Genomic DNA, 25765 nt, shown 5'->3' with positions numbered 1-25765 from the left:
TCTTAGTCATGTTTCAACCTAGCCTGAGGCCTACGATCTAAGCAATACTTTCTCAATGTTTTGGAAGCTACCTCACGATTCTTGGTTTCAAACAGCTTTATACGAAATAGGATTTCCATATTGAAAAAAGTTCTGTAGTTCATGGACTATTTGAAAGTTTGGTTGTCAGTGGTTTTCAGATCCGTAAAATTTATAAAATTCAATTGCACAAAGATGTAAGCTATTTTAGAGATTTATAAACTTCTTAAAGCTTAGTTCTTTTAGAAATGGGACACTTTTTTCTGCTGTTAGCTTATTTACTAGTAATCGGACATTCAAAATTTGAACAGCATTTTGCTGCCTGTAAAAAATACTAACTAACCTATTTTTTTCAAAATTTTAAGTTTACTGGTTTCTAAAATGTCAACGATACAAGGGAAAAAGAAAAAAAAATGCAAACACTGTCAAAAATGTCCACATAGTTCAAATTAAGCATTGGATTAAAGCACATGATCGACAACTACGATTAAAGGTCATCAGGGAACTCTCATACCAGCATTTTTAAATTTTGTATAAGCAAAAAACCAAGTGTAGATCGCATAAATGTCCATAAATGCGAGTAAGATTTATCAAGTTTGATACTTTTAATATTAGAATAAGCGCAATGTGGTTCGTTAAATTGTTCAAAAATGAAAAAAATTCAGTTTTAGAGAGAAAAAAAATATAACTTCTTTAATTTTCAACCAATTTGACTAATAACCACCTGAAATCGTTGTTATGAAATGAAGTTTACGGTTCATAGAACATCAGATTATTAAAATCTTACTATCGAGCATAAAATGGTAGATTTTACCAAATTTTCCAGAAAATTCAATTTTTTAATATTTTCAATTTCACTTTTGATAAAAATACTGATGAGCATACGCAAAAATGAAGTTTATATGATCGACAGAAAATTGATTCACCTTTAATATGCAAAAAAGGGATTTTAAACAAATGTAAGGTAGTTGGAGATATTTGGTTTTGAGTAAATGTTGTTTTTTTTTTGTTTTTTCCAAAATTTAATATTTGATGCATAAGGGAATTTTTTTTTATTTTTTTGACAATTTACGCCGGGGTCTTCGAATTATCTCCAAAATTTAAAATTTTGTTCGTTTCAGCACCATAAAAAACATGTGGTTTTGTAGATTTCTAAGACTTTTATTTTTCGAGTTAGATAACGTTTAAATTTTTTTGAAAAAAAACTACCCTCTTTTCAAATGCCCATAACTATGTTAGTTTTCAACGTAGAATAGAAAATAGTACATCAAAACGCATTGAAATTTTACCAGCTATCCAAATAAAATATTAAATTAAAATAAATTATTAAAATTAAGTGAATATATTTTAAACAATGTCCAAAAGTGTCGTATGCACCACCAACATTTTTGAAAAATATTTCATTTTATAGTCCTATTAATTTTACAACTTTCATCTGAAGACACCAAAGTGGGCCAAAAACTCCTTCAAGAGTTATGAATGAAACAGTGACAATAAATCCCATTTTTTAAGCCAAAAACTAACAATTTTCGATCAACTGCACTCACATATAGGGACTTCTTCTCTTATCGTACGCATGTGCAATGGGGGTTAAAAATCTGCAAAAAAAAAATACCATTTTATAGTCAAATTAGTTTTACAACTTTCACCTGAAGACACAAAATTGAGCCAATCACTCCTTCAAGAGTTATGAAAGAAATAAGGACCATAATGCATTCTTGCGCCCGCGTCAGCAAATATCGGTTCTCGCACAGTGACGCGCTTATACGCCTGAAACGAACAAAACTTTAAATTTGGAGAAAATCCGAAGACCCCCGGCGCAAACCCGTCAGATAATAAAAAAAAAATCCCCATAACTCAAAAACTGTTATTCAGAAATATTTTCGAATTTCGTTTTCGGATTCAGCGCCCGATTAAACATTCCAAACTTTGGTCATTCGAGAAAGTTTTCGATTTTTTTTTAAATTTTGTGGAACCAGTGGAATTAATTATTATTTTATATTAGTGAACAATGTTTTCAACTTTGTTTTTAAATTCAAATGTTTTGAATCCAAATCTTGTTATATATCTGTGATTTTTAATAGGTTTGTGTTTCTAAACTGACTTTGGTTGCATTAAGAAATTTCAATTTGAATCAAGGATCAAAGTTATAAAACTGTGATTTCCTTCAATTGGAATTTAAAATGAAATTCTCTTATTAATATTGAAATTTTGATTATAAAACATAAATTGGAGCTGAATCTGAATACGAATTTTAAACTTCAATCCCGGGATAGGAATTTGCATTTTGAGCCTTAGTTAAAAATCTGAATCTAAATTCAGGATAAGAATTGCTATGCATTTCAAATCAAAAAGCGAAAATTTATGAAAACCTCCAACCAGAAATGTCTTACTTGATTCTGAACAAAAGGATTTCAATATCAATTTTAACTATGATTTACTCGTGATTGAACTTGTAAATTCGAACAAAATTTCGAATGATGATTAAAATTCGATTTTTTTTCTTAATTCTTGACCCATTAAACTATCTTATAGTTTTATTCTGCATATGAACTGAGGGTAAAAAGCTGAGCACAAATTATAAAAATGGTTTGAATTTCAGTATTTTCTTCTCATTTTCTGAAATGTTGAGTTTTGAATATGAAATATCAATTTTATTTTAGTTTGAAATACACAAGAAAAATTCAAAACCGCATTCTATCCTATTGATGATCCAAACTAAAAATTTTGAACAATAAACTGGGTATTCCCTTAGACAAAAAATCCCCAAGTATTCAGGCCGGGCAGCTCCGGGCTATTTTATGTTATAACTTTGCATAAATCAGTCATATTGTTTCCATATTTTCTCTTGAATTCAGCCAATATTCAGGCAAATTTTGTAACTTTTCCATCAAAATCAAGAAGAAAAACATTTGAAAAATTGATAATTTTATCGAACCAAATCAACCGATTTAGATTCCAAATATTCGTTTTTGTTTATTATGACCCTTCGTTTCATGATTTTTTTATTTTTCCCTCAAAATAACTTTAAACGTTTGAAAATGATGAGTACATAAAGAAAAAAAAATTAAAATTAAATACGATTTTTCCATTTTTCATGCATTAACAGTTGGAAATTTGTTACTTTATGAAACGATGGGTCTACAAAATTTTAGTAAACAATTTTTTGGACGCAAGAAATATAATTCTAAGGACCGTCAAACGGGGTAACATTGATCATCAGCGTAACTTTGATAAACATGAAATTTTTCCACATAATCATTAATAACCTAGTCTTAAGTTGAAATATCTCAAAACTTGTCTCTACGTTTTAAAAACTTACATGTTGAGTTCCAAATTGGGAAAAACCTAGATTGTTTTTGAAAATTTCAAATGTAAATAAAGTCATTTAAAAATCTTGAAACATCTATTTTTTCAAAGGATCGCAGTTCAACTATTATCCTTAGTAAATTTATAGTATTGGTGTAGTTTTTGTTGAATTTTGATATAAATTTTGGATATATAAAAAATAGGGATGTTCTCCAAGAATGAGCCAGCCTAAGACAAAAGGCTAGAAACCCTATCATATGGTAAAGTTTGAAGAAAAAAATCAATGGGGAATAGTGCGAGAATCCAGAAAATTGATTGAAGGCAAAATATCATTCTTTTGTAATTAATATTTTATTAGCAATGTTAAAACATTTTGCCCCTTAATTTATGCAGTATCATTGTCCATCTTTCGAATTTAACCCTTCTTTTCATGATTTTTTTTTAATTTTCCTCTAAAACTATTTTAAGCATTGGAAATGATGTATAAATCACGAAAAATAAAATGAAATTTAATGAAGAGATTGACAACCGTCATGTTTGTATGTTACTTTAATTTGTCGGCCTTAGCTGTGAAAAATGATGTCCTTTTTAGTAGGGACATCTAAAGATTGTGAAATTTTTATATAGGTGGATAGAAGGTTAGATGAAATGAATGATGTTGAAAATGAGCAGGTAGAATTTATTTAGAAGCATATTATATCAGAAAGCCCGTGAGGAACAATAATTTGAAATGTGATGATATGCTTCTAAATAAATTCTACCCGCTCATTTTCAACATCCTTCATTTCATCTCACCTTCTATCCACCTATATAAAAATTTCATAATCTTTAGATGTCCCTACTAAAAAGGACACTTTTCACCACTTATAGGCCGACAAATTAAAGTAACATAAAATAAAATAAAATACGGTTTTTCCAATTTTCCATACATTAATTGTTGTAAATTTGTTACTTTAACTATGAAACGAAGGGTTGTTCGGCCTCAATACATTAAAGACCGCGATGTTGTTTTTTTTTACCACGAAGAAATCTGATCAAGAAAGCTCGTTAACACCGTCAAAATAGAGACTGATCAATGTTACCCCAAAGCATCAAATTCTAAACAAAGACGAAATAGATTTTTAAATCAAATTTAAAGTAGTTTAAGAAATTTTTGCGGGACTCATATTAAATTTTATTTAATTTGGCAAGTAAAGTTACAAAAACAATCTGGCAAGCTTAGACAAATTTGCCAAGTTAGACTCATAAAGCCTGTAAGAGTCTTGGAGTCTTACTTTCAGAATTCATTATCCGCGACTTAATTACTTTCAACATGTGAAAATTTTTTTGAAAAACTGTTCTAAAATTTCGAAAATGGAATGAGATTTAGAGATTTTGGACTAAGTTCAGTGAATTGAGATTGTTGCTTTCGAAAATTTTATTCCTTTCTGAATTGTATAGAATAACGGTTTCATAAGAATGATAACGACTGATCTACCAAATTCAAGTCATCTTCCCTGAGGCTGACCAGATTCAAATGTGAATTAGGAAGCCGTAGAGAACAGGCTATCATGCAAGTAGAACTCAATAATGGATTGGAAACAAAACTAATGCAATTAGGGATGTTATTCATTCTCCAATTTCTTCCGACCGAGTTAGTGATGCGATGTGAGTTGGTCAACCGCTTCGCAAACCGAACAGAATCATATGGTTCGGAGCAAAACTTTCCGTACGGGATCGGCTGTTTTTTCATTGTTTTTCTCCGGTTTCAAATTTCAACCGTAAATTTTCTTAACCAACTCACCGAGAGAAGTCTGTCGCCGCGGTTGGTCTTCTCGTGGTCTTCTGTCTTCTCGGGGCTAAGTTGCTACAGATTGCAGGTCACACTTAGGAAGCCAAAAGGCGAGCGAGCAACCATAAAACCCGCATCATGAATCTTCAGGGAAGCTGCAGAAGTGCGTTTGCAGACACACGCTTCGGACTCGGAGACCAAAATGAATTTCGGTTGAATAGTGTGGTAGTTGGCAAATTTGAAACTTTTTCTACCGTTCTTCCCCGGTTTTCTGGAAAGGTAAGTACATTATTCAAAAGATCCTGCAGCAAAAGGATTCCAACAATGATGCCAGGTTTTGACTTCAGGCAGGCAGGGGTGCGAATAAAGAATAACAATGGCTAACCGATGAACCATCTGCTCGTTCTTTGTGTTCGAACAGGATTTGGTGAAGCGTCAAATTTGTGCACATACAAATTTGGTTTGAAACCAATCGGGTGCTTCGCTCGAAGACATTAGTTTTGCTAATGAGAGCTGCCTAAAGTCATGACGTGTCAGCAAGTTGTTGGGCATGATTTTTCAAAAAATAAATGTTTTTTTTTTTTTTTGAGTAAGATTCTTAGCGTTTCCCATTCATTCATCCCATTTAAAATCCCATTTAAAATAAAGAGCAAAATAAAACAAGAATTTGAATTGAATCACTAAAATTATGTATTTTCTTCTAACTTTTTTTGGTTAATGTGAATTAATTTTGAAAGATTTAAATATGATTTGAAATTTACTGAGGTATTTCTTTACACAAAAGTCAAGTGTTTTTAAAATTAACAGTATTGGAGAAAATGTCCCGGATTTCCTCGGCCTGGATATTGCGGAATATCTGGAAAGCTTGAGTTAGAATAATTCCGGATGATGTGGTTACGGATTTGATTATAAACATTAAATTTTGATGTCTATGATAAGAATTCCGATTCTGTATCCAGTTTATTGTTACTGAATTTCAGTTTGGTTCATCATTGGGGAAAAAACGTGATTCGAATATTACTTTTGCATTTTAAAATTTCGAACCGTTCTTAAAGCTTGAATTTTTGAATTTTAATTCTAATGCAGAATTAGAATAAAAAAATGTAATTTAATGATGATCCAGAATTGGAAAATCTGAAACAGTTTCATCATTCGCAATTTTCAGGTTCACAAGTTGAGTTTCGATTGAAAAGTGAAGAAAAAATTCATATTGAAACCTAAAAATTCAGAATCCAAATATGAGATTTCTGGTTGAAATTCTGATAGAAATTTCACTTATTGGTTTATAACAAGTAGCTAAAAAATTTTATCTGGAACTCACATTCAAAAATCGTTTTGAAATTCGGAACTCAGTTTCAAAAGGCAGTTCTCAGATTAGAAATCTTAATTAAAAGTTCAGGTTCAGCTTGAAGTTTAAATTTATAATCAAGATAAGAAAATAAATGTGAGAATTTAACTGAGTATTCATACTACAAGCGATCCCAGTTTCACAATTTTGATTCTGAATTCAAAACTAAAATTTTATATTCAATCACAGTCAGTTTGAAACACGAACCAAAAGAATCCACATACATAAAATAAAATTTTGGTTTTTGAGAAACATATGTACATTTTATTTTTTATTAAATGTCACATTATTCTTATCATGAGATAAATTTTTTATTGATTTTTTTTTGTGGCCAAAGAGCTTGTACTTTATTTTCAAGATAAAACTCAAATGAAAGCATTAAGTTTTTTTTGTTTTACATTGTTTATATTGCAGATAATTGTTATAAACAAATTTTAAACAAAAAAAAAATGATTTTAATAAAGTTTACAAGAAAAGAAGATGTATCAAATTTGAAAAGCATACTAGATCTCTTGCTTTTATTTCTTAATATTTGATAGTTTTTCTGCCAATATCTCAATTATGTATGGTTGTTTAGAAAGAATTAGTTTACTTTTTCTAATTTAAGTAAATATAAAAAATTTAAATCCCTTATTTATTATTTAAAACTTTTTTTAAATTGCGACCCAGAGATGGGTCTTGACTCAAACATTCAGTCAGCGAAACTTTTTTTTTTTTTTGTAGAGAAATGAATCCAACTTAGATGAAATTTCAGGGACTAGATAAGAGAAAATCGATGTTGAAAAACATGCGAAAAAAATTCGCCTTGTCTCCCGGTGAGACTTGAACCCACATCTTGTGCCTCTCCGGGGCCCATGTATTAACATTCTACTACAGGAGACCAACCTGGCGTATGAATATTATACTGGTTGAGTGTCGATGTCTATCGGAATGAAGGGAATAGTTCTCCCATGTGATCATAATCATTTTTCTTGGTCTATTTCTATTCCCATCATTTCATCTTACGGTAGTTAGAATCAAGTTTGGACATTTTTAAGCACGGCAAGATTTGCATTGCCTTCTCATATCCTGCACGGGTTGTCAGTTATGATGAGAAATAATGCGTTTGCCGTATTTGGATATCCAGCCAATTTCGGTGTTTGGCACCGCCTTATTTCTATTTTTAAATTGCGACCCAGAGATGGGTCTTGACTCAAACATTCAGTCAGCGAAACTTTTTTTTTTTTTTTTTTTGTAGAGAAATGAATCCAACTTAGATGAAATTTCAGGGACTAGATAAGAGAAAATCGATGTTGAAAAACATGCGAAAAAAATTCGCCTTGTCTCCCGGTGAGACTTGAACCCACATCAAACTTGATTCCAACTACCGTAAGATGAAATGATGGGAATAGAAATAGACCAAGAAAAATGATTATGATCACATGGGAGAACTATTCCCTTCATTCCGATAGACATCGACACTCAACCAGTATAATATTCATACGCCAGGTTGGTCTCCTGTAGTAGAATGTTAATACATGGGCCCCGGAGAGGCGCAAGATGTGGGTTCAAGTCTCACCGGGAGACAAGGCGAATTTTTTTTTCGCATGTTTTTCAACATCGATTTTCTCTTATCTAGTCCCTGAAATTTCATCTAAGTTGGATTCATTTCTCTACAAAAAAAATTATTTAAAACTTCTTGAAGAAAAAAATTAAAACTTCAAAGACATATTTTCGAAAGTAAAGAATTGAAATAAATACGTTACTTATAATATAAAATAACTCAAACCTGCATCATTATATAGAACCTTCAATTTTTTCTTACTATTCTTAACGTATGCATTGTTTAAGCAAAAATGTAATAGGAAAAAATCAATCACCAAACCAAAATTTTAGAGACGATTGATCATATTTGGAATATCTGTAAATAAAATAAATTGTTTGAATAAATTAAATATAATAAATTAAGTACTAAAAAATCAAAAAAATATACAAAAACATCCGATTTTTCTCAAAAGCAACACAAATGATGATAAAATGGTAAAGTTTCATTCATAAAAAGTGCTTTTAAATCAATTGAGTTAGAGAAGTGGCCATGTTCTGTAACGTGCCAACTTATTTTGTTCAACGACTGGATGATTTTATCTTCATCTTCCCTTCTTGTAATGCAATTAGAATTTTTTCATTTTCATTTTTTTTTTTTTTTTTCATTCAGGACATAAATGAAACTTGCTGTTTCCTCTTAGAGATACCACTAACTTAAATCTAAGCGCACATCTTTCGAGGATTTCGCTAGCTTCTTACAAGTGTTGAATCAACCAATCCACAGAAAGTGTACTATGAAAGCCGTGATTGGGGTCCGATCTCATGACCATTGGCTTAGAAGACTTGTAGACTAACCTCTACGCCACCAGTTGCGTCCATTGTTTTTTTTTGTGTTGTAGCGAAAGCTAAACAAATCTAATTGTTGAATCAGTTTAAAAAATTCCATTAAAAATAATGGATACATGACTATTCATAAGCCAACAAGAGTTAAATAGATTGCGTAAATTAAAAGTTGGACGAATGTTTGACAAGCTGAATAGTTGAAAACAATATTTGTACTTCATGGAAGAATGTTTCTATGCAAAGCATAACACATAAATTATCTTTTTTTTTATAAATGATGGCCAATCATCATAAATAAAATGTTTCGTTTAAAGCAAGTGTGGCTCAAAAACGACTTCTTTAACTGAGGATAAAAATATGAAACTACTATATTGTATCATGTAAAAACAGCAAAAAAAATTTGTTATTGAGATTTATTAGTGGAAAATTATTATGTAAAAAATGCAATCAAATCAGTGTCCAAATCTAACACATTTTGACATTTTTTCAAAAAGCTTTACCAAAAAAAATATTTTTGGACACTTTTTTATTGGTATGAAATTTTAAAAACCTGCATAAATTCATTATTTTAGACTAGTTGATTGAAGATATTTAAATCCGATAGGAATTCTTGGTTCCTGTTTTAAATAAAATGATTAAAATTATTCACATGTTTATCACCAGGTTTATTATCTGAGTTCTTATATGGAAAAGATGTAATGAAACAGATTCGCAATGACATAACTTGAAACCGAAAAAACAAAGCTTGTATTAATCATGCATCTCGATCGTTTTTTTTTTAAATGTATTAGATTAAATAATCTTGAGTCAAAGAAGACAATTAGGTCCATTAGTTCAAATATGTTATCTAGGGTAAATTTAAGTCATTTATTTGTAGTCCAAACTGTTGAGATGAAAAACCAAATAAATAATTCAGAAGAAGCAATAAAACCTTCAGCAAAAATTTGAGGGGTTTTAAAAACAATTCAGATTCTAAAATTCGGAGATTCCATTCAAATATTATGTGATATTTTTATTTTTCAAACATTCCGAAAACCCAAGGATTTCCTTATTTGGGAACAATGAATGTTAAACTTGAAGGTGTATTCTTATAAAGTTTCCGTTTTATTTATTTAAAAAAAGTTAGTTTAAAGAATTAAACATAAACGCGCTCAGGCTCAAAGAAAAAACAATAAATGCATTAAAGAAGCTCCATGGGGATAATTTTAGAATATAGTTCGTCTGGAGTTGAAATATTCCTTGATTGAAAAAAAAATGTGTTCATGTTATTCTGTTTTGTGACAATTGAAACTATATTTGACTTTTCCTTGTATTTTTTTTATTATTATCGGTAGGAAAGAAGCCAAGCGAGTTTTCCATTACAAAACACATACTTACATATGTAGAACTCTGAAAAGCCAACATATAGATATCGTTATCGATATCGAAGATATCGGATGACAGAAATTTTTCACCACATATCTCGGCCGGACAGATCCGAACAATTTTATCTAAAATTTAGACAAAATCCAGACAAAGCGGAGATTGCAGGTTCAAGTCCTGTCGGTGAGCTGTTGTATCTTTTTCGAAAAATTCATGATATTTACGGCTTATGTTCTTTCGTTCTTTGATAGCTTATGTTTCTTTAATTCTTTCCGTCATCTACGAAAATCCAGGCATTTGATACAAAAATTTTCGAAAAAAATTCCGGGCAAAATGCGGTAAAATTAGGTCAAGATCCAAGAATTACTAAACAAAAAAATTAAAACATATCTGAAAATAAAAAATTGTTGTTTAGGCTTCCAAAAAATTGATTGAAATTGATTGACTGAAACTAATTAAAATAAATTAATGACTTTTTTTTTATAAAACTTGCTCAAAAAATTTTGTTAAGGACGCATAAGTAAAAAAAAATAACCACACAGTTATTTGTTTTTGGAAATGGTTTTACAAATAAATCTGAGTTTTTTTTTGATAGAATTCGAACAACCGGGTTGCACCAGACTTTAACCAAATTTTGTATAATATATCCGGGAAAACCAGGAGAAATCAGGCAATCAGGTGTCCTTAGTTTTGACATTTAATTTTGGCTACAGAACTGCCAGGGATTTAAAAATAGACCGTATCAATTTTGTTTTTTTTTAATTAAACAGATATTTCCGAGTTTATGTTTTGCCTTTTGATTCTGAAGTGGGATAAACATATGTATGGTCTATGTATGTGTTTCAAGTAGCTCTTCCATAATGAATTTTAACTCATTTTCATGGAAAGTTCGGTCTTATGTAGATTTAATTTATCGGCCTAGCGGAGAAAAGTGATGTCCTTTTTAGTAGGGACATCTAAAGATTATGATTTTTTTATATATATAGGTGGAAAGAAGGTTAGATGAAATGAAAGAAAATGAGCGGGTAGAATTTATTTAGAAGCATATCATACCATAGGTATCAAATTTTTGTTCCTCACAGGCCTACTACTATGAAGCGGTAGATACAGATAGAGTTGCATCTACCACCAAACATTAGTAGGCCAAGCGTGGTCCGCCCCACAAGGGAAAACTTGCAGTGCGGACTAACAAAAAGATGATATGTGATCGCTCAGATATACTCCCTTTAACTCAGAAACGCATCTATCGATGTATAGTCTTCTCAGTTTGTTATCTTCGCATTTGTTACATCCGGGGTTTGGATGCGAAACGGTACGGTTGATAGTCTGATAGTGACCTATCACCGATGCAATGATGTCGTGTTTTTATTTCTTTTTTGGCCAAAGTAATTTAATTTTAATGAAGAAATAAAATTTTTGTATTCGCATTTGTAGTTTGATTGGTATTCAATTTTGAAATAAAAAATCATTTTCAAGGTCTAGGCTCCAATATTCTAGATAAGTTTTGCTCTAACAGAAAAGAGCAATTCGAAATCAATATATTGATTGTTGGCAGCAGCTTTCCCCAGTCTATGGTCCGGCAGCAGCAGCAACAGCACCTTTTCCTGATTTATTACCTTCCGAAGACTTCTGCTACCCAGCAGGGTTTAAAGTTTGAGACTGAAAAAAATTGCCATTGTCCGGCTGAAACTGAATGGCGCACACCTTTCGTGTTCGGTCCATCCCCGAAGAAGATTCTTTCTAGGGGCATCTTGGCTTTCTTTCAGGAGATATTGTTCTACTGTAACGTTTGCTGTATTTTGCTGCAACATCGTCACTTCCAAGAAAGGCAGACCAATCAAAACGGCAGTCGATGCACCTTTTGATCTATAGTCTCTGAACTGTTGAACCCTGAACTATTGGGAGAAATAAGATAGATGAGCTGGCACCAACCGAATTAAGGTTATATAAATAAGAAAAATTACGGTCCGTTTATTGGTTTTCAACTAGAGTTTGATGTCAGTTCGATCGAAAAGCTAGCTGGACTCTAGAAGGCGACTGCAGAACAATACGTGGCCCCGTTTGGGTCAAAAGCGTTCGGTAGGATGGTTCGGGAAATATTTTTATTACAATTTTATTGATATCGTTCGTTTCTTATGGTCCAACGAGCATTTTGATGGTTTGTTGGCCAGAGTTCTAAAATCGCAGATCGATTCTGGTCGTTAGAGACTGGGAAAGATTTAGGTTGAGCTGCCGTTTTCCTAGAAAAAATTGAAACTGTGACGGTGTGTTATGTTGACCCTCTCTAAATTTTTAATGTATTTCGTTTTGAGTTTAAAACAGACGAAACGATTGATTTAGTTCCATAACTTTAATTCGTGCGAAGAAAAGGTCAGACGTTTTGATGGTTTCGAGTAGGTATGTGTATATTTTTTTTATTGGGGGCCACGTTTTGTGAAGTGTTTTATATCTGCCTTCGGTTGGCGGTGTCAGAAATGTTCTCCTTTTTAACGACACCACAATTAGTTTTACGAGCCCCGGGTCAATCAACGGGAGATGTGAATAAATTAAGCATCGATTTATGATCTTCCGAGCAAATTTGGGACGATCTTCCAACCCTAATGAAATACGAGGAGCCCTTCTGTCCTCAAGTGTCACTCATATGATACATATCTTCTGGCCATTTTTGATAAATTCTTCAAGAATGCTAGGAGATTTAATGATCTACTTATGCTCAAATAATTTACTTTCAATTAAATAAGGTACCCCCAGCCTGTTGTTTTCTTTCAATATACTCAAGAAGAAGCAAAAAAGGGAATGAATTCAGCATAAAAATAAAGTTAAAATGGTCAAGCATTTCTGCACATCATAAAATTCGGCCCAACATCGATGAATTTCATGACTCACCATCATCTCCATCATCATCGTCGTGTATGATGGCTATTAGGTCGATTCGATCGGCTGGGTTTTTCTTTTTAATTTCGTCTCTTTTTTTCACCCATCAAAACAACAAACCAAAGGGAACGCAATTTGTCATGAATAGTCGTATAAAAATGTACCCACCTTACTGATGGACTGGGGTAAGGGATCGACGATTTCGGGATTTAAGTTCCTTTTTTACGATTCGTTAATTTCAGTGACATCGTTAAGAGCAACCGAATGGTAATCAATCGGTCGGTTCGAATCGGTTGCCATAAATTTGTCTGCGATGTTTAAAGACTGTTGGAATCTACTGACGTTTAAAGTTCTCAACAGTCTGTAGCAGGCCCGTGCGAAGGACCCGTCCATGGGGGAATTTCGAAATTCAAATTTAGCTTAAAATTATAACAATAAAAAAACACTATAAACAATGAAATTATTTTCAAACATTATTTTCTTACTCATGATTATCACAAAAACTCAAAAAAATAAATTTTACTGATAAAATAAATCAAAATTTCCAAAACAAACCACAATGAAAGTTTCAAATCAATAATATTTTCGGTAAGTCATTGATAAGTTCCTTATCAATTGATCTTGTTCCTTATCCTGAACTAGAAATAAGCTTCAAAATTATTTCTGAGCATTCTAGTTTTCAAATTTGAAATAAACAATTCCAAAATTTCTGAAATAAACGTCAGATCAGGTACAAAACTAACCATGATAAATTGTTATTGAGATGATAATAATTGTTCATATCAAAAATATTTCTTAAAAATTAAATAGCTTGACTTCAAAATTCGGTAAATTTATGGAAAAATAGAAAAAAAATCCAATATTAAATTCGATAAGTTAATTTGAAAATTAAAACTATATATTAAGGAGGGGGGGGGGGGGAAGGTAGGGTCTAACACTTTCAAAAAATCGATTTTTTATTTTCATATTGTAAAACATTTCAAGAATGTTGTGTCAAATTTTCAAGTCAATTGAAGCAAAACTGTAGAAGTTATAGGCCTTAATCTCCTCCTATCTAATACTGCAAGAAAGCAAGAGCAGAAACTTCAAACGCGTTTTTCTCGAAAGCACATTTTTAAAGTCCGTGGACATCGTCATTTGAAAACTACTTATCCGATTCTTTTCAAATTTGGAACATATTTTCTACATATAAAATACCAAACCCCAACGTTTTTCTTTTTTTTTTTACTTTGGGGAGATTTTACAGATAAAAAATGGCGGATTTTTACGTGAAAATCGTAGTTTTTACTTCAAACAGCCACGAAAATTTCATAAAATTTTTTTACAGTTAAATAAAAACGTTGTGGTCCAGAAAAACATCTATTAAAAATATTTTGCTCTGATTTTTTGACTCAGATGATTCTGTGCTGAGATACAGTGTCCATCGCAAATCCTGTTTTCTTAAAGGCATCCTCGAAAGTGCTCCGTCAACGGCTCATTTTTCAATATTTTTCAACGAAAAAATTACTAAATTTTCTTTTAACAATGCTTTGTATAATGCAAAAAATTTGAATACTTTTGTTTGAACGATAGCTCTAGAAAAATATCGTGAAAATGGTGTTTTTTTTACCCGTTAGAACCTACCACCCCCCCCCCCCCCCCCCCTTAAGATGAAAAATAAATGTTTTTTAACATTTCATGTTTTTTTTTTCAATAAACATGTCTTACTTAAAAAAAACTTATTTATAGAATTTAATTGATGTCTCAAAGGAACAGCATTTAGAAGCTTATGTTTTAATGGTTGATTCGGTAGATTTTAGCGTCCTGAACTTCAATCTTTTGTCAAATTTGAACTATTACATTTAGTTTTAATTATATGGAGTATTACAATGTTTCAGTTTTAAGTGAAATCAGTCATTGATAACTGATTAACTATCAAACCTACATTTAAGAAGAAATCGGATTCTTATTTCGTTATAAAGTAAACTTCGTTCAATTCAGGAATAATATTTTGATGAGAATGATGATGATCCACGTTCTTAAAAATCAACATACAACACTCTTTAAAAATTTGGATGGATTACTGCAGAAAGTTAAAAAAACTTGATTTCATTCACATTTTTTGGAGCCTGCAAAACAATTGGATTTATGGTTGAAAATATCTGAACTTCAATTTGGTTTGAAACCTCTTTAAAAATCCGTTAAATGAGAAAAAGTAACAAATAGAAAATTATATAACTTTTTTCGCAGAACTCGAAATTATTTGAAGTCTTGAGGAAAGTTGATTTATGATTCAGATCTTTTACTTGAAAATGTTTTATTTTCAAATTGTGTCAAAAAATCGCAGAACTTCCTTAAATAATTTTAACCTATTTTGAAAAGTTATTTCATTTAAAAAAAAAACTGATAGAAAAATGGCATATTTAGATTTAGGTCACTTGAATAAGTCAAAATTACGTTTTGAATTCATTGCAACTCGGAAATGTAAGTTATGTGGCCTTGTGTATAATTTGTCAAAACCTTTTCAAATGTGATGTTGGATATTTTGAAAAACAAGAAACACAAAAAAAATTGAGACCGAGTTTTTTTTTTCTTGAAGAATATTTAAAATTTAACATTTTAAATGACATAATTTTTTTTTAAATCAAAATTTTTAGTAATAGGATAGAGGATATTAGATTTTAGATTTGTATTGATAATTATGTTAAGTTTCGTAAGAGTTAAACGCCTATTACATGGTTTTCAACGTTTTCAACTTGTCGATGTATAAAATTAGTATTCAATTGATTAATTTTGAAGTTAAAACGGTTCGTTTCAAACTCTGTTCTTGTTTAGTAACACTTCCTAATAAAAAAAACTTATTCTATAGACAAGGTAGGGTTTTTGGATGTCTTATCTAGAGTTTCAATATAAAAGGTCAAAAAAATTGCAATTTAAAATTTACAATTAAATAATAGTTTTAATTTGTGAACGTCATAAAGTGTCGTGAAATGAAATGTAGTGTAGGGTGATTTAAGAGTAAATTCTGCCGGAGGCGAGCCAAATGTCTGACTTGCTTGTTAACACTTATTTTTAAATACAGTAATTTTCCGATACTCCGCGAAAATTGTACTTGCACAAAATCTCCATGGAGGGGGGTTAATCCCCTAAAACCCCCTCCGTTCGCACGGCCTTGGTCTGTAGTATAAATTTTATTTTGTTTGTATTTTTCAATTGATATTTTAAATTGGTTGATACACTGATCGAAAAGCTATTGATATTTTTATGAAATCAATAATAAAAAATCTTTCAGCAGTATGGCATTCCATGTTGATGAAAAATGTGAAACATGTTGTATCTAAAATGTACCAGAAAGTGGATTTTTTGGATAATTTCTTTAGGTGCTGAAAAAATGTAGATTTTCAACAAGTTACATACATACACAATTTGTTGAGGTGCCGGATAAAATCGTTGTGTTAATTTAGTTACGATACTTACAGACAACGGTTGTCGTTTTCCTAGGAAATCAAAACTTTTCGACACTATTTTGAAGCTGTATCGAAAAGTACAACTTTTAATCACTGTATGTTTCGGTACAAAAAGCAGGCCTTTACCAAACCAAATTTCGTAGCAAAAATCGTACGTTTTATTACGGGGTTTAAAATGTATTTTTTTTTTTTTTTCAAACAACACTTTTTAAGTTCATGAAACAAAGAAGCCTTTGGATATCTTTCTGAAGTATTTGTTAATGATTTCTTTGGCACCAACTTTCACCCTCAATGCTGCCAAACTTTGTGAATCGCGATAAGGAAACGAAACCTATTTATCCCATTAGGCCCGGTCAAGGATTGCCAAAAGAATTGCCCTTCCTGCCTCACTAACTCCATTCTGATCGACCAACCACTTTCCAACACGTTTTTATCAACCCCGCCAAACAAAATGATCAAACTTCCATTTCATCTGCCAACCATTTGGTTCCGGGTTTTTCTTTCTTTGCAAACTTTTACAACTCTGGGGGTGTAGAAGTGAGATCGCAAATTGAATTTGATGATTTTCAGGAAGTCCAGTTCTAGGACTAACGACACGTTTTCAGTTTTGGTAGAGAATCAAGTTTGTGTGCTGCTGCCCCGGTCTCAAATAACTTGATTTCTATCAATCAACATCTGTTCGGAATAATACATTTGGAGTCAGTTCGGAAGGAATTTCCTACATTTTCGGGAAAAATGCTACCGGAGAGAGTTCAACTTTTGCGCACTTTTACGGTTCAACGAAACTCCGGCTTTCATCAGATACCAAAGTTTGTTGTTTTTGTGTGTAAGTCTAAGAACAGAAATAGCACACGTATTTTTTTTTTCAGGGGAAGCAGTGGGTTATTGAATTTTGACTCTCGTTACGTCCATTAGTGGAAAACTGGCCGATGAGTTTCGATAAGGGCCCTCGCTAATGTTCAGCTCGGGTTCAGCTGCATTAAGTTTTGTTGGGGAAAACGGAAATCCAACCTGGACAGCAAATCTTGATGAGCAGCCTTTAGGGATTTCTGAAGGTGCTGCAATCGGTGCGTCAATCTTCCAATAGTTCAAAGTAACAACACACACCAAAAGTCCATTAGTTCTAATTCAACAGTTTTTACTTCATCTTCGGACTCTTTCTTGCTTTCAGTTTTGCGTAATGATACCATCAGGAAATTGTACGTTGGTTAGTTTTCTTTTTTACTTCCTTCTGTTGTCGCTCAACGTCCGCAAGGATTGGGCTTGTCAACTTTGAGGTTAATGTAGAAAGGATAGAGCTATCCACCTTGAAGTGAACTTTTTGAGCAGATCAATCTCAATTTTTGGATGGTCTAGATTTCTTATATAAGTTCAGATTGTCATGGATTGAAAGAAGATAATTTTTTTTATAATTTTAAACCAAAAAACATATGAATTTTAAAGGTAATTCTTCAGGAATCAATAACAACGGTTCAGGAAGCTAAAAAAACGACAAAGCTAATATCTTGCAAAAGGAAATTGGATCGCTGCTGCTGGAACCGGTTGGAAGTCCTTCCCGGGATCCTAAAGGTTTCCCAATCTCGGTACTGATGATTATGAAGACGTTTGTTGATTCCGTAAGGTGGTAGAAGATGATGATGTTGATGCTGATTCTGACAACCCGGCCTTTGTTGACCACAGGAACCCAAACTTAATCCCTTAACAGCCGACCCAACGACCGCACCAAGAAATCACATAGGAAAACAATCGCCTCGTTCGTCGTTTATCCTGGCAGTGTGGTAAGGGGATTTGCGTTTTTTTTCGTTTTCTCAATTTCAATCCCGAGAAATAGGATTAGGGGTTTTCCTGTGCTGCCGGATAGCAATCAAATGAAAAAGAAACCAAACCACTGCGATTCACCTAACACCTTGCTCATTTGGTCAGTTTAGCTGCTTGTGATCATTTTTTGCCGTCAATCAAAAAATAGCTTGGTAGACAAATTTTAAGAAAATAATTTCCGAAAAAAAGTCATGAAAATTATTTATTCGTTATGTATTCAAAATTTTCTAATAGATAGATACTATTTCATACATTTTTATTTGTTTTTAGAAATTTTTAAATCATAACTTATGATTCATAAGTCTAAGCGTTTTGCCTTCATCAACTAAGTTATTAAATTATCAAAAATCCTTAAAACTTATCTCAAACTATCAGAAATAGTAGTTGATTTATTGAAACAAATGTATTATTATAGAAGAATTTATTTTTTTAAAGCATTGTATCTATGAAAATAGAATATCGAAGTCAGAATCCCTTATTCAATGGAGGGTTAAAAAACATACATTCATAATCAGTTTTTTACTCTCTAAGGAGTGTTCATGGAAGAAAGTGGACAGCTGTTTATTTTTGAATAAATAAATTTGTATATTTATATAGAACACTCAGATTAAAGTGAAAATTGTACATTTCAGCAGATGTTTGAGAATTCCGAGCCCTACGCCTTGTCTTAAGAGCGTTCGTGAATATTTTTTTAATAGATATTGTAAAAATTCGCACAACTTTGATTTTGACCTTAGTGGCTAGTTATGACTAAATTTACTCGAGCTCTACATGATCTTGTCTTTTATTCAATGTATCCCTTAGCGTCTAGCGTAAGGTTGCCAGATTGCCTGGCTTTATCCGAGTTTGTCCGGATATTTAATATAAATTTTGGAAACAGTCTGGTTCGGCCCACTTGCTAGGATTTTAATGAAAAATGCCCAGATTTTGCCAAATTTGTTCACTTTATTTGGCAAATCAAGCAAAAAAAAAACAACGAACGCCTCCAAAACAAATTTTGTTTAGCAAGCTTTATTAAAAACTATCATGAAAGGTTCCAGCCTTAAATACGTTTTTAAATGCTTCGATGAGTTTTGATAAACAAAACTTTATCTCAATTTTTTCTCTTGAGTTTTGTTGAGTAATTTTTCGGTTTTGAGAAAATTTGCCCAGATATTGCTCGGATTTATGTTGGTCACATTTGAAATCAAACGCACGGATTTTGCCAAATTTTTTATATTAAATTGCCCGGTTTATCCGGCTGAAAAAGTGTTGAACTTTTTTTTGGCAACCCTAGTCTAACGATCATAGGTTAGTTTGAAGCATTTTGATTTTTCGTGATTCAGATGATGAACGGTTTAAGTATGTATTCGGTCAAATGCAATTAGAGATTACTCAGTTAATAATAATGAGCCAGAAATAATATGTTATGTTATTTTTCTAGTAAATCTCTTTATTTATTGTGATCAATGTCAAAAATGCAGAGCGCTTCAAGCCAAAAATACGTTATATCACACGTATATATATTTTTTCAAATGAATTGAAAGTTATAAGGAATATCCTACATATATTTGGACAACGTTAAGTAATTACAAACTAGAACGCCAACTCGTACCAAATTTGGAAAAACTTAATTTTTCTCCAGAAGCAACAATTTTTTTCTCACATTATTTTTATGAGAAATAGCTCGTATAAGCATTGTACTCTTTTTCAAAGAAGAAAAAATTACTATATTTCTTTGTAGGGCAGATTTTTTTTACAAACTATTCTAACTTGTTTAGCATGTATTTGTACTTTATTTTTATAGCTGTAAGTGAATTGTAGTTTTTTGAATTTGTCTTCGGAAAAACAAGCATTTCTAGAGGGTGGAGTGCGGTCGTGTTTTCTCGCGAATTTCTTAACGTTTTAGAAAATTATCCGAAAAATAAATTTGAAAGGCTAATTTAGGATTTCGGTGAATTATTCTTGAGTTTTCTTTCCCAACAAAGTGCAAATAGCCGGAAGAGCACCAGATGAAATTTATAAAAGTGGTTTTCAGTTTAACCAACAATTAAATTTTAGTTAGTTATTAGTCTCGCGCGTGAGACGCCGTGCGGTTCAGTTGGATCATATTCGGTTGATTGGGAAGTTGAATAAAAAAATATTTTTTAAAAGTTTTACACGGTGTGTTTCCCAGAAGGAATTAAAGAAAAAAAACACAGTAACGCTAACTTTTGCATGTGTAGAAAATAGAGCTTTTTCCGGTTCATTTCCACCAAAAATTAAAATATTTGGTCGGTGACCTCCCATAAAAATTTTTTTCAAAATTTTCTATGAAAAATCTTTAAAAAATATACATATATTTTAGGTGTTTTTAATTTCAGAGGTGCTAATTCTCTAAGTTCTAACTTTCAATATTTTTTAAATGAAATGGTAGCTCAACAATCATATCCTAAACTTTGAAAGTTTTTTAAAATATTTTCAAACTATTTCCAAAGCTATTAAAACGAAGAAAATTGCATAACAATATTTTCTTATTCTGAAATTTAAAATCAGCTGGCAAATCCTGTCAGCAGTCTTAGAGGGTAAAATTATCTAAAATTATTAGAACTATCTGGAATAATTTGAATCCATTATCTTTAGATTTTCTGATTGTGGGAAGACTTGAGGGATTTTTTATTAAAAAAAACTCAATAATTAAGAAAATCAGTTAATACTAGGTACCGCTATAACTTTTTTTGTGATAACGCTTATCGTGATGCGATGTGGAGAAGAAATGTTCGTCTCAATTGAAGCTTTTAAAAAATTAAGAAAATCAATATTCAAAAGTGAACGATCCGTAAATCAAATTTTTTTATAAGAATTCATAATATTTTACACTTCTCCTGAGTCAAATCTCTTAAAATCACATTCGCACATCAGATTCAATGCAAGTCACTACAGCAGTTTAATCTTGCTAAAATTTTGCTATTACTTTCTCTTGATAAAATGATCATTAAAAGCCTGGAGTGTTTTATAAAACGTTTTAATTCTATATTTTAAGCCCAATTTAATAACCCTCTTGAACACTGCGATTCTCCATTTTTGTTCAAAGAGCAAATATTACTGTTAAGGTTAAATAATCCAAGCTTCAACAGTTTTCAACCCACTTTATTGTTATAATAACCTCTTGTTTTAAATTGAATAATATAGTTTAAAGTATTTTAATTTAAATAGATGAATCTAGTCTAAAACTGCGATTAATTTGAAATTATTAAAAAAAATGCATTTCTATCTTTCGTCAATCCTTAAATTAACAAAAATCAACAGTATTATTGGCCAAGTGAATTGCAAATGATCGATTGCAAACTAGCCTGAAACGCGTAAGATTCATCATAGTTTTTTCTTCCAATACTTACTTTAGTTATTCCACTGAACACTGATGTTCTTCTTTATAATTTTTTAAAACATCAATGGAGCATTAATGTAACAGTAAAAAAATCGTAATTTCTACAATTTTATACCAGTTGTGGTGAAAATTTCTAGAAATCATAAGTTTGAATTATCCATAGAAATCCATAAAAACTGAAAACTTAAAAATGCAAAAATCTGGTCAAAAACCGTCGATGAAATTGAAACTTCTCCTGAAAAAATAAGTTTTTCATCTTTAATTCTTTAATTCAAAAATATTAACAGTATTAAAGTTCTTACGCAAAAATGAAGTTCAGATAATTGATAGAAACTTTATTCACCTTCTATATGAGAAAAAATAATTTGAATTTCATGTTATATAGCCGAAGGTATACGGATTTCTACGCAATTACATACTTTTACTTTTAACTAAATTTTATATTTAAAATTCTATTGAAAACTGTCCTGCTGAGATTTCTTTGAACTTCAATCCGAAGAAAATGAAATAGGAAAATATCATAAACGAGTGGTATCATCAAAACAAAATTTTGTTTTCCTAAAAGGCGTATTCATATGCATCTGAGCATACACAGATTGTGGAATTAATTCAAAGAACAATTTAAAAAATAGGTTTTTATATTTCGTTATTTCAAATATTTTCGAAACCAATCAAAGGACTGTTGTTATTCATGTACTTTTAAATTTCATCAAACCAGAATTAGTTTTCCAAGATAGACACATATGAATATAAATTATAGTAACATTTGGATTACACCAATTTCAACGAGGATATCCTAATAATAAATTTCAAATAAAATTTTCATATAAAACAAGTTTTTAAATCCAAATCACTAATCTTTCTAGGCGTTTAATATTTTTTATGTTTCAGAAAGACAAAATCTTGAATAAAAATGTACAAATTCAATTTTTAAAGTTGATCAATGCTATTCCATTGCACTGGAATAATTTTTCAAATTAAAAATTTATAAATAATGGCTACTAATCTTCAAAAAAACAAATCGTATGGGGACTCACCGACCAAATATTTTTATTTTGCCTGGAAATGACTCAGAAAAGGCTAAATTTTCAATTTTTGAAAAAAATTAGGGTTACTGTTTTTTTTATTTTAAACGTCTTCTAGAAACACACCGTGTTTCAATATATGATTGCTTTAACACGAAGAAATAAGTTTTCAATTTTCAAAACAAGTGATGGGTATGAATTGTCAGAGCAGATGGTGTTCGGCATCGGACGATTCTACGCTGGCCTGCTGAAAAAAAAGTTTTTCACTGAAGTGCTGGGAAGGAATTGGTGCTGTTGCATTGGGTTGTGGGGGCCAGAGCTGCGGTTGCTCCCACACAATGAAAGAAAATTAACAAAATTGACACAGCAACCTAAATCGGGTATCAGCATGCTTGTTAATACCATACATTCAGAATGACGGCTATGATGATTGAAAAGATCTGACCGACCACGTTTATAAAGATACTCTAACATTTTCTATGTTACGAAAATGTGCTTTCACGAATATGTCGTGGCATTAACCATCGCTTTCCATTTATCGTACTACTGTGGCGAGGAGTATGAATTTCAGTCAGACTACATTGTGTGAATGATGGTTTTAAAAAAATCAGTCAATTTTATGTGTCCTGACATTTTTCCCCACGAAGCCCATTTACAGTTCGTCTTTTTTCGTCAATAATTCATCAACGCTACATGACTAGGTTTGTTAGCATGGTGAAATCGATGAAAATTTGTAGAATGATAATTTTTCAACCGATCTTAGTGTTTAAAGCCTTTGGAACTGTTTGGATTCAATTCTCACGCCATTATTTCCGCGAGGAAAATCGAGGGAACTTGGAAAAAATTAGAAGAACTAAGCAGAGATTGTTTTTTTTTCTCTTCAATATTTGGGCTAACTTTAATTCAAACTTGTATGATTCGATTTTCGTAAACGGAATTTCTTTCCAGAAGACCATATAGTGTTTTATTATTAATTTTTTGCAAAATATGTGTATAAGAGATATTTATTTTTTATTGGTTTGGTTTTCGATTTTAATTATGAATCTTGTTTCAAAGCTTTATAAGAATTATTGAATTGGAATATTTTCAAACATTCGCAATGTGAAAATAATATTGAAATAAGCGTCTGTATTGAGAGTCGAAAGAATCAACCCTCAACTTATGTTCACTAAAAATCATGATTGCCTGCAATTAATGATGTGTGGATAAGCAGTTTATTGTGTTTAGTACTGTTTTTTTTTATCTTCAGTGATTGGCATTTATTGCTGCTGATGCCAAGAAGTACCAAAGAAAAAAAAATAGCAAAGTTTTCAATGGACGATCAAAAATTTTGCTTCCGTCAACAATCACTTCCCAAAAGAAATGAAATTGAGGAAAATTAGTTTTTTCAGCAGTTCAGCATTTCAGCAGTAGTCACCTTAGTAACATATGGTTCAAGTTTCATTCATCATATTTTTGGTATACGACTTTTACCAAGTTGTTATTTTCAGCAGAAAATATAGCCATGACAATTTTTTTTTGTCAAATTATCAGTGATCATAGGGACTGTGATATTTTCATTTCAATAACTATCATTGACCGAAACAACACGTGGGTAGGAAGTGCAACAAAGCGACTATGATATTTTAGAAATAATTGACTTTGAATTTTTTCCCGATCAATCGCAGCTCTGGTGGGGGCGATTTTCGAAATTTTTGAGTGGTACCGTGAAAGCACCAATGGCCGCGCAGTACCAATGGCCGCGCATTTTCAACTTTAATCTTTATTTTCCCCTAAATTCAACAAAGAAAATTTCTATGTTTCGCATTTTCGGATACCTCCCTCTGCTTTTTGAGGCCAGGAAAAAATAAAAACAAACATCGTTTTTGTCGGAAGCCATTTTTTCTGTTGTCCTTAGCAAGTGAGCTAAACGGGTCCCTTTTTGTAATTCAGTTTTTTGTGTTTAATTCGAGCACCTTGGCAAAAATTTTCGAACGTAAGGTATTTGTTGCTGTATAATGAATCAAATGTGAAAAAAAGTGAACAGTTTGAAGGTTCTGTTGCGGAAAAAATGACAATTTTGTTGTGCACGGCCATTGGTACACTTGATTTTCGAATGTTTCTATTGCCGCGCACGGATAGTATTCTAGTATTTATCAGCAGTTAAACTTAGAGAACTTCTTCGGAATTTCACAAAGGTTACATAAGATTCACAGGCAAGTATTCCAATCAATGTTTTCCTTCACATTCCGGCTGAAAAAGCACAATTTTTTGAAACAGTGTCAGAAGAAACGGTTATCTAATAAAAATTGCTACAAAGTGTTGGAAATTTGAGGTTAGATAGCAGTCCGGATCTGTTTAGTTTTAGGTGGTCAGTTTCCTCGTGGATTTTCAGACAGCTCGTCGAATTTGTGATGATTTATCGAAATCGGGACCGAAAACATTGTTCCATCTTCCGACAAAATAATGCTTTGTAAAAATGGCGCCTCATACTAATTTTGCACTGTCTAGTTTCACAAAACAATGACGACAAATCGGTATTTGTTGAGTGAATCTTGAAAATCCTTACCTGAGAATAATCGCAATGAGCCTGAGAGCTATGTAAACAGCATTTTAAACTGTTTGGATACCTTATTCACTGTTTAAACCAAATTAAGAAGTGCGCGGCCATTGGTACACTTGTGAGCGGCGATTGGAACAAGCATCATAAGCGTGCGCGGTCATTGGTACACCAACACTTTTTACAAATTCGCGTTTTTTGTGACGTTAGAATGAAAAATATCTCACTTTTAATTTTTTCCCTTAAAGAACGTAAGTTTGACTAAGTGTCAGTGCTTTTGTTTTCGCAATCGCACAAAAAACGATTTTTGTACGGCACAGAGAACATTCATCATAGCTTAAATGCGCGGCCATTGGGTCCTTCACGGTATCCGAAATGGCTTGTTTCATGTAGTTGAAAATTATGAATGTGGAATGTCTGAAAATGGCTAATTTTTACCGGCTGGGAGTACCAATCGATAAGTTTTTTTTTTTTTGGTTGAGAGGGATGAAGTCAGACAGAGTGAACAAACCAACAAATTTACTCGATCACAGCCAGCGTGG

The sequence above is a fragment of the Uranotaenia lowii genome, chromosome 2 (genome assembly GCF_029784155.1).
Source record: "Uranotaenia lowii strain MFRU-FL chromosome 2, ASM2978415v1, whole genome shotgun sequence".
Lineage (NCBI taxonomy): Eukaryota > Metazoa > Arthropoda > Insecta > Diptera > Culicidae > Uranotaenia > Uranotaenia lowii.
This window is presented reverse-complemented; position numbering follows the sequence as displayed.